The sequence below is a fragment of the Bombus impatiens genome, unplaced genomic scaffold (genome assembly GCF_000188095.3).
Source record: "Bombus impatiens unplaced genomic scaffold, BIMP_2.2 scf_0346, whole genome shotgun sequence".
Lineage (NCBI taxonomy): Eukaryota > Metazoa > Arthropoda > Insecta > Hymenoptera > Apidae > Bombus > Bombus impatiens.
The window spans coordinates 164335-172118 of record NT_176765.1 but is presented as its reverse complement, the minus strand read 5'-3'; the positions used below and the strand labels follow the sequence as shown (position 1 = coordinate 172118).

The 7784-nt window shown below is 36.7% G+C and overlaps 1 long non-coding RNA gene across 1 annotated transcript; it reads left to right on the top strand.

Moving 5' to 3' along the window:
• The first annotated feature begins 3216 nt into the window (after positions 1-3216).
• On the top strand, positions 3217-7583 carry LOC117151665. Its single transcript, XR_004461755.1, has 3 exons — positions 3217-3497; positions 6473-6749; positions 6818-7583. It is a non-coding gene; the product is annotated as an uncharacterized LOC117151665 (long non-coding RNA).
• The last annotated feature ends 201 nt before the right edge of the window (positions 7584-7784 follow it).

The following is a 7784-nucleotide window of genomic DNA, read 5'->3' as shown; positions in this document are numbered from 1 at the left end:
TGCGGACTCTCGCGGAAAACGCGAGGCAAAGCCTCGGAGGGAGAACTCGAACGCTAAAGCTCATGAAAGATTCGATCGTCTCCTAGTGACGTGTACTGGAACGGAACGAAGGACGTGGTCGGCAGGCCGTGAAAATATGGATAGCAAAGCTGCTCCGCGCCTGCCATGGATGCTGAAGGTGGCGTAATTAAACTCAGGTTGCACGGTCTCTGTGCTGGATTCCTTTATGCTGCTCTGTCAGCTACCGTCTCATGGAGAAATTAACGTACATAAAGCCTATCGTGTTTCATGGAGTCTCGGCTCCTCTCGTGGTGTTCCTTCGACGCTCCTTTTGACGGTCTTTAGAGAAAAGATGGAGCGTCGTTGTTGAGTCTTCAGATTCTTATGTTTAGCAGGTATATCGCTGGCTGATTGGATTTTGGTATTAAATTGGAGCTGAATGTATTAAACTGGCATTGAATATATTGAAGAATATATGTCTAGTAGTCTAGGATGGTACATATTGAGTTACTTGAAAAAAATGCTTTTGATATTCCATATATTTTATTGAATCGAGAAGGTTGGGACATTTTTGATAATTTATGTATTCGATGAGATTGGAAGAGGATTATTTATTACGAACTTCTGGTAAATAAGGTGTTAAAATCGGACGAATAATATTCCTAGTTGATTCCTAATCTTCCATTGATGTGTTTTCATCTCCTTAGGTTCGGCTTATATGTCGATATCGACAGTGAACAAAATCCCTAAGAATTGAATTAGAATAGAATATTAAAAGGGTGGGTTATTTAGTAGGTTTGTCATTAAAGATTTTGATTATTCCTACTTGTGGCTGCAATAAATGACACTTGTTGAACCTTGCGTATTCATGTGAAATTTCTATCTTCATGTTTCTAATAATTTTGTGAATTTTGTTACCATAGCATAATGAAATCATTAAATTAGGAACGCAAGTGTCACGATGCTGAGTAGATAGGTGAAAATGTATTTTCATTTGGAATAAATAGCATCGAAAAATTTTTCTCGGAGAAAATATACATTTTCTCAAGTATCCGTTTCCTTTTTTAAAAAAAAAACATAATTTCTATAAAATTTCTTACAAGAAGTAATTACCAACCGTAACAATGTGCAAGAATTCTTCAAGAAAAAACGTGGAAAACAAAGACACGAATAGCTCGAATGCGGTTTGCGTTACGGGTTAAACTATTTGAAAAGACTTCAAATTCATAATTACCATTTAAGCAAATTGTAAATTAATGGTAACTAGAAACTCACGTATTGAATAATACATAAGTGATTCTAACACAGTTTACGTTACCGTTTCTGTATAATTTTAATGTAGGAATTTATATTTATATAAAACGTTGTATTGTTAATTTGAAGAAATGTTGAATCTGCAAATTCAAAAGCTTTGGAGATGTCTCGGAGAGAACGTCACGTATTCAATCCTTTCACGAATTTTTATCACTCAGAACTCACTAAAAGAGTATAAGATCTGTGCATTATCAATTTATTTAAAACTTAAATAAATTTAAACTTAAATAAATTGATAAAAATTAAAACGCATAGTCGAGCTCATAACTAATAATGTATTATAATAAATAATCATAACAGGGAATTCCTAAAATTATTTAACGTAAATTAGCGAACATTCCACGATCCACTCGCCAAATATCCGATGGAATAAAATTGTCGTGGCAACGACTCATCGATGAGGCAGAATTAAGTGAAATCTCGAAAATATTTAACGAACGTTAATTTGCCGCCTAATAAATGTTCGGCTCCTGTTTAATCCCCGAACAAAAGGACTGGTCCGTTATTTTGTCGAGCCACGTTAAATACCGAAATAAACGATAATCCTAGTCTGGACCTATGACAACGAGGGTGAGGGTATGCGAGTATTGATTTTAGCAGGGGTTCCGCTCTCTCCAGCAACCACCGAAATTCTCCACCCCTGTTCAGATGGGACCAGCGGCGACGATGTCGCATCGAGGACATTCGTCACCAGTCGGGTCGATTTTAAGGCAAGTCGTGCAACATCCAACAAAGAAATGCCGCTGACACGAATGGTAATCGAATTCGAGACGCAGCCGTAGTATTTGTATTTATGAACGTGAGAGGTAATACTCCCGAGAAATTCCACCCTCAATTTATAGAAATCCATATCTTTGAAACTGTAAAATATCTGCGATACGCATGGAAATTCTATGTGAATGTCGTCGATTTCATTCGAGTGTTTACAGCGGCGAATGTTGCAGGAACGGTTCTGGAAAATTTGTTGCCAGTCGTCACGGCAGCCACAGGTTTCTATAGTGTCTTATTATAGGTACGTTGTATCTAATGTACGATATTAAACGTACAATATAAAATTATTGCAATTTAAGAAAGAATGAAACGACTTATAGTTTACAAATTATTGCAATAATATTTAATCAATTTTCGTCGAAAGTGAATAACTAGCAATAAATGCCAGTATCTGTTAAGTAACGAAGAAAGTTTATGCCATGTTAATCGATAGAGATGAACATAGAAACGGTACGACGAACTTACTTGATTATCAAAATGTTTTAGACAAATAATTAAATGTTTGGTGTAATTAAATTTAATGAATAAAATAAAGTTTACAATTTAGGACAAGAGTGGACGAAATATGCTATCTTACATAATCACGTACATAATATTCTTATATCTGTTTTCAAATCTCAAGCAGAAAGGTTCACAGAGCTCTTCACCCAACGATATTTTCATATTTATTTCATCTTCGCGTTTCTCTAAACACACTCACACGTCTAAAACTGCAGAATTCCAATTACTCTATCTCCCTCGCCAAACTTCGTATTTCCAAGAATAAGCAAGATAAACACAAATAGAATTAACGAAACCGTTTCCACGAAAAGTCAGGTGATCATTACAGTCACGAAGTAGCATCAAGTAGTACCACATAGCAGTAGCGATTGCCAGAAAGCATCGCGATCCGCGATCGACGATCATCCAGATCACGGGGCGACGGTTGATCGACGTGCTCACGGAATCGTGCCAGCGATATAAAGATCTTTCGCATTCTTCCTGCTTTGCTATTTTTATCGTTCGCGCCATGATCCATCGAGACTTTGTTTCAACAATTCAACCGCGTTCGCCGCTCCGCGACTTGGCACGTACAAAAGAAAAATTGCCAAGTGGCGCCCCACAACGCATTTTCGAGGGGAACCTCGCTGGAATTTTGCATTATTGTCCCAGCAGTTCGGTTGACCCCGACATTTGGCAAACGCCACGCGGCGTGTAATCGTGTACCCGGCAATGTCCGACGTCGTCATCCATTGCGTCCACCCGGGAGAATTCATTGCGTCCGTAATAAGAAAAAAGATCGCGTCGCCTCGAGCACGTCAAAGCACTTCCTCCGGCTTCAACACACCGCGTTGTAATCGCGTTCGGATGGCCTTCCGTGTTTCAGGACGAAGCGCACCGAGAACGCCGCCTGTTTTGTGCCCGCATTAACGGTACGTGCTGTTTGGTAGATTCTTTTTGTCCGGTGTTTTATTGATTTTATGGGCCACCGTTAATTTAAGGGTGACCACTTTTTACAGCTCTTTTTCCGTGCATGTCGGTAAGTTTGCAAGTGAAAAAGGGAAGGCAGACATGTTTCATTAACTTTTATGGTGGGGTGTCACATATTGTGTATGAAAGATAAGTCGGTGAAATAAAATGTAGTCTTTTATACTGTGACTTTTTAGATGATAACTGATTTCTTAATTTCTCTATGTACAGGGATTCGATTCTATTTAATCCTTTGTTTCATAATATTTATATCTTATCTATAAGTTTCACTTGGATTTCGAGTTTACGTAGTTTAATCATTTATCATCTTTCAAGATATATCGATTATTTTAAGTTACTCGATATTTCTTAATCTTTTATGCATAATATATAAAGTCTGTAATATAGCGATATATTGTGCAGCCTGTGACGTACTAATTAAATTTTGTAAATCGAACGAAGAAAATCAAACACAGCGTAGAGGAAGTAATTTCAATTCGATACTCTCAGATTTTGTTAATTGTTCTCCCAACTTCAATATTTTTAGATATCTTAAAATTATAGATAAGATATTTTGACTAACGGGGACAACATCGACCTCGCGCGTAATTTAACAGAAAGAAAAATTTACTTATATTATAAAGTACATAAAACATTTATTTTTATCGTATCATCTGTAAGTGTACAAAATATAAACTTCACCTATATTCGATGCAACTCTCCAAAAATAAAGTTCGTATCACGTAGCGAACTCAAGGAGATCGTGCGTGCTTCATCGACAGGAAAGCACCTCTGGTGGAACGGTCGTAAAGTTGGCCCGAATCGGCGGAACGCTTTTGCATGGCCTCACACGTTCCACGGCAATCCCGATCGGATTAGACGCACCGTTGGCGAGCGCAATGTGTCTCGCATATTTCCGTCACGCTCGGCCGATCCTGTGCCTCTGTGGCGCCAGCCGGTGTTCTCCGTCTTCCTCTGTTCTTCTTGTCCATTTGAACCATTCCCTCAGCCCTTTTCGTCTTTTTGTCGCCCTGCCCCGGTGGTAGGATCTGGTTCGATAACAATTTTTTCGATTAAGCAAGAAAAAGGATACAAAAGTTGAATCCTCTGATAACGACCATGGGAATTCAAACGAACCGCCGCACCACTCTTCTGTTGTTAATTCTCCGATAACGAACTCGGTCGAAATACGTGGACCAATGAAAATTTTATTACGCAGTGTTACGCTATACTGAAAGATCCGCTATTAATTTGTTCGGGAAAATTGGTCATCGTTGAAGAGAGTGCAATGATTAAAATGTGGCGGTACTCGACACAGTACAAATACCACTTGACACAAACTAGTACCGGATGACGGCAGTGCAGTGGTTAGCGCCTTAGGTTACGAACGTTCGGGACCCGGGTTTCAAATCCCAGCGACGGTAGTCCGATTTTTCTTCATGGTTATTAATACTCCTATTTGCTGAGATGTGGAGAACCGCCGGATGAAAATGCCATCTGTAAAGCGAAGAAGAGGTGGTCTGCTTTCCCTTATATGCTTTAAGGGATTTTATCATTTGATTGGTTGATTGTCGCTCGGTTACAGCCAGCAGCTACAATTATCACGGACAACACTTACACCTCAGAAATACAGTGACAGACAGAAGAAAGTATAAAATTCAGTAAAATTTTAAGTAAAATTTATATTAAACATTTACTCTGCATTAAATATTTTCCTATTCTATACATAATATGTCCTATAATTACATTATAATTATATTGTAAATTCATTTCTTTTGTCAATTGTAATTCAGTTTTGTCGAATTATTATTATATATAATGTTTCTCCGTTTTACTTTAAAAAATTTGTTTGGCCGTCACTATACAGTGTCTCTTATATAATGTATTCCACAATAATATGGTGAAAAAATTGTGGTAGTAGTGATATCAAGTACTAAACGTAACACGTTAGATAAATTTAACACTCATCGACAACTAGAATATAAAGACTGTATCAAAGAAATCAGAATGAAAGGTATATGAAGAAGTTTGTGATCGAGTGAATATAAAGTTCCTCAGCATTGCTTGAAAATGCGAGGGAAAGTTTGGCGCAAGTGCGCTGCATGGTTTTGTGTAGTGCGTGTGAGATGGGGTAATTTGTCTGGCTGGAATATTCTTGATGGTCTAGAACTTGAGAAAATATGGCTTTTACAGTGGTTGTTTGGTACCTGGGGAGACGTTGCACGCGGTGACGGTAGCTTCTTTAAGGATGAATTATAGTAGCTTTTTACTTGCTTGCAGGTTATTGGATTTTTTACACCTTGTCTAATATCGATTTTCTAGGTTATTTCATGATGATATAAGTAATTTTCGTGAGAATCTTATGAACCAAAATCGATTTCTCGAAAGTTTATTTAAAGCTACACTGGCATCCAATATTCGATATTCTTTGTTTATTTCACAATTTTATATTAATATTTCCGTTTATATTTCTACTACTTGATTTTGTATACAGGATATCTCTATTAATTTAGAAATTAGTCTATCCATACAGGTATCTCGTGAACATCACTTTATTTTTATTTTGATAATAGGCATAAATTTTGTCTAAACAGATGTGTTTTTGAAATTTCAAGATGATCTTTGATTTAAGTAGCGTTCAGTTATACATTATACATTTTATAATAAATATTGTTTTAATTAACATTTCATCTTCAAAATTCTGTATACTTATCGAATATTCTTTCCTACGTTTTTCCTTTTCCACTCCTCATTTCTGTCAAATCAAAATCTTCTAATATTTCAATACTCCAAATCTTCTAATAAAGAACGTTCATCAAATATTAATCTCATAGGAACCTAATACGCTACTTACTACTCACATATGTACATACATATGTATATACATCAATTGTTTTATTTTATCGTCTAATTGATAACTAGCTTGTAAAAGTTACAGATATGCCAAGTACAATGCTGGTCAGAAAAGTCCAAACTAGAACATCCAAACGTAAAATTACTTTCGTCGTCGAAGCTGGAGACAAAGGGGTCCCCGTGGATTCTCCCGTTTCCAGGTTCCATTGGAGTCATCTTGGAAAGCAGCCGCTACATTGTATCGAAACATTCCATACCGCTAGCGGAAGGGCAAAAAACGAAAGACACTCAGCATCCTGGGTACCATACGTCTACGTGAGGCAATTTGATCCTACGTTTTTGTGGAAGCACGAGCGTTCCAGGTAATGAGTGACGCTTCGCTTTTTCCAACAGTCGGCCACTTTTTTCCCTTTTTCTTTCTCTCTTTAAGAAGCACCGTTATGATTCTACACGGGGACTGAGAGTACCGGTATTCACGAAATGACCGTGCTCGATTTCGTCGCTGAACATCACGGAGGGATCGAGAGTCGTCGCGAACCAACAACACGATAACGCTTCTCCCGATCGACTTTGAATAAATAGCTATACAGCTCACCATTAAGGTGATTTATTTTCACGGAGAATGAATAATAATCGTTAACTGCTATAAAGTCAATCAACGATAATACATGATATGTACATATTGATTCGTAGTAACTATCTTACAGGATAGGCTATTTTATGTGATACCCGGTTTGTTAAAATTGGGGACTATAACTGTCGTAACCCAAATTTGTACAGTATAAGAATCCATATTTTAGCTTAAATAATTTTAGTAAGATTTTATCGTTGTAAATGACTGCTATATTTCTAGTTCCTGGATAGAATATCCTATCTACTATCTTGAAATATCAGAGAAAATTGAAATTCCTTCCTGCGTTGTCATTGTCTTTTTTCATTCAATTAAAAGTATTTGATCACTATTTCGTAAGAGCTTCCGTAATTTAACTTTCCTTAAGAGGCAAAAACACGAAGAACTTTAAATATTTCAATGTATCCTGAAGAATAACAAGGAAAACGCTTTGATTTTTAAGGCTATGATGAATCACACCGAAGAACAGGTATGTACGTTTTTCGAGGAAAAAATTTCGGGCATATATTATAGTAACTGTATCATAGCATATTTAGTAACTGGAATATTTTGAGAACGTATTAACATTTTTGAGCAATTTTCATATGAATATACATATCGTGATCTACATCTATGATACCTGTGATATTGTACGACTATTTAGAACGGAAATAGCAGCGACTAAATGATCTAAGTTGAAATATAAAAAGTTATATCGATACGAAGAATATTATTATTATTAAGTTTTCAGTTTTCAGTCCATTTTATAAAAACGAGTATTTTAGTC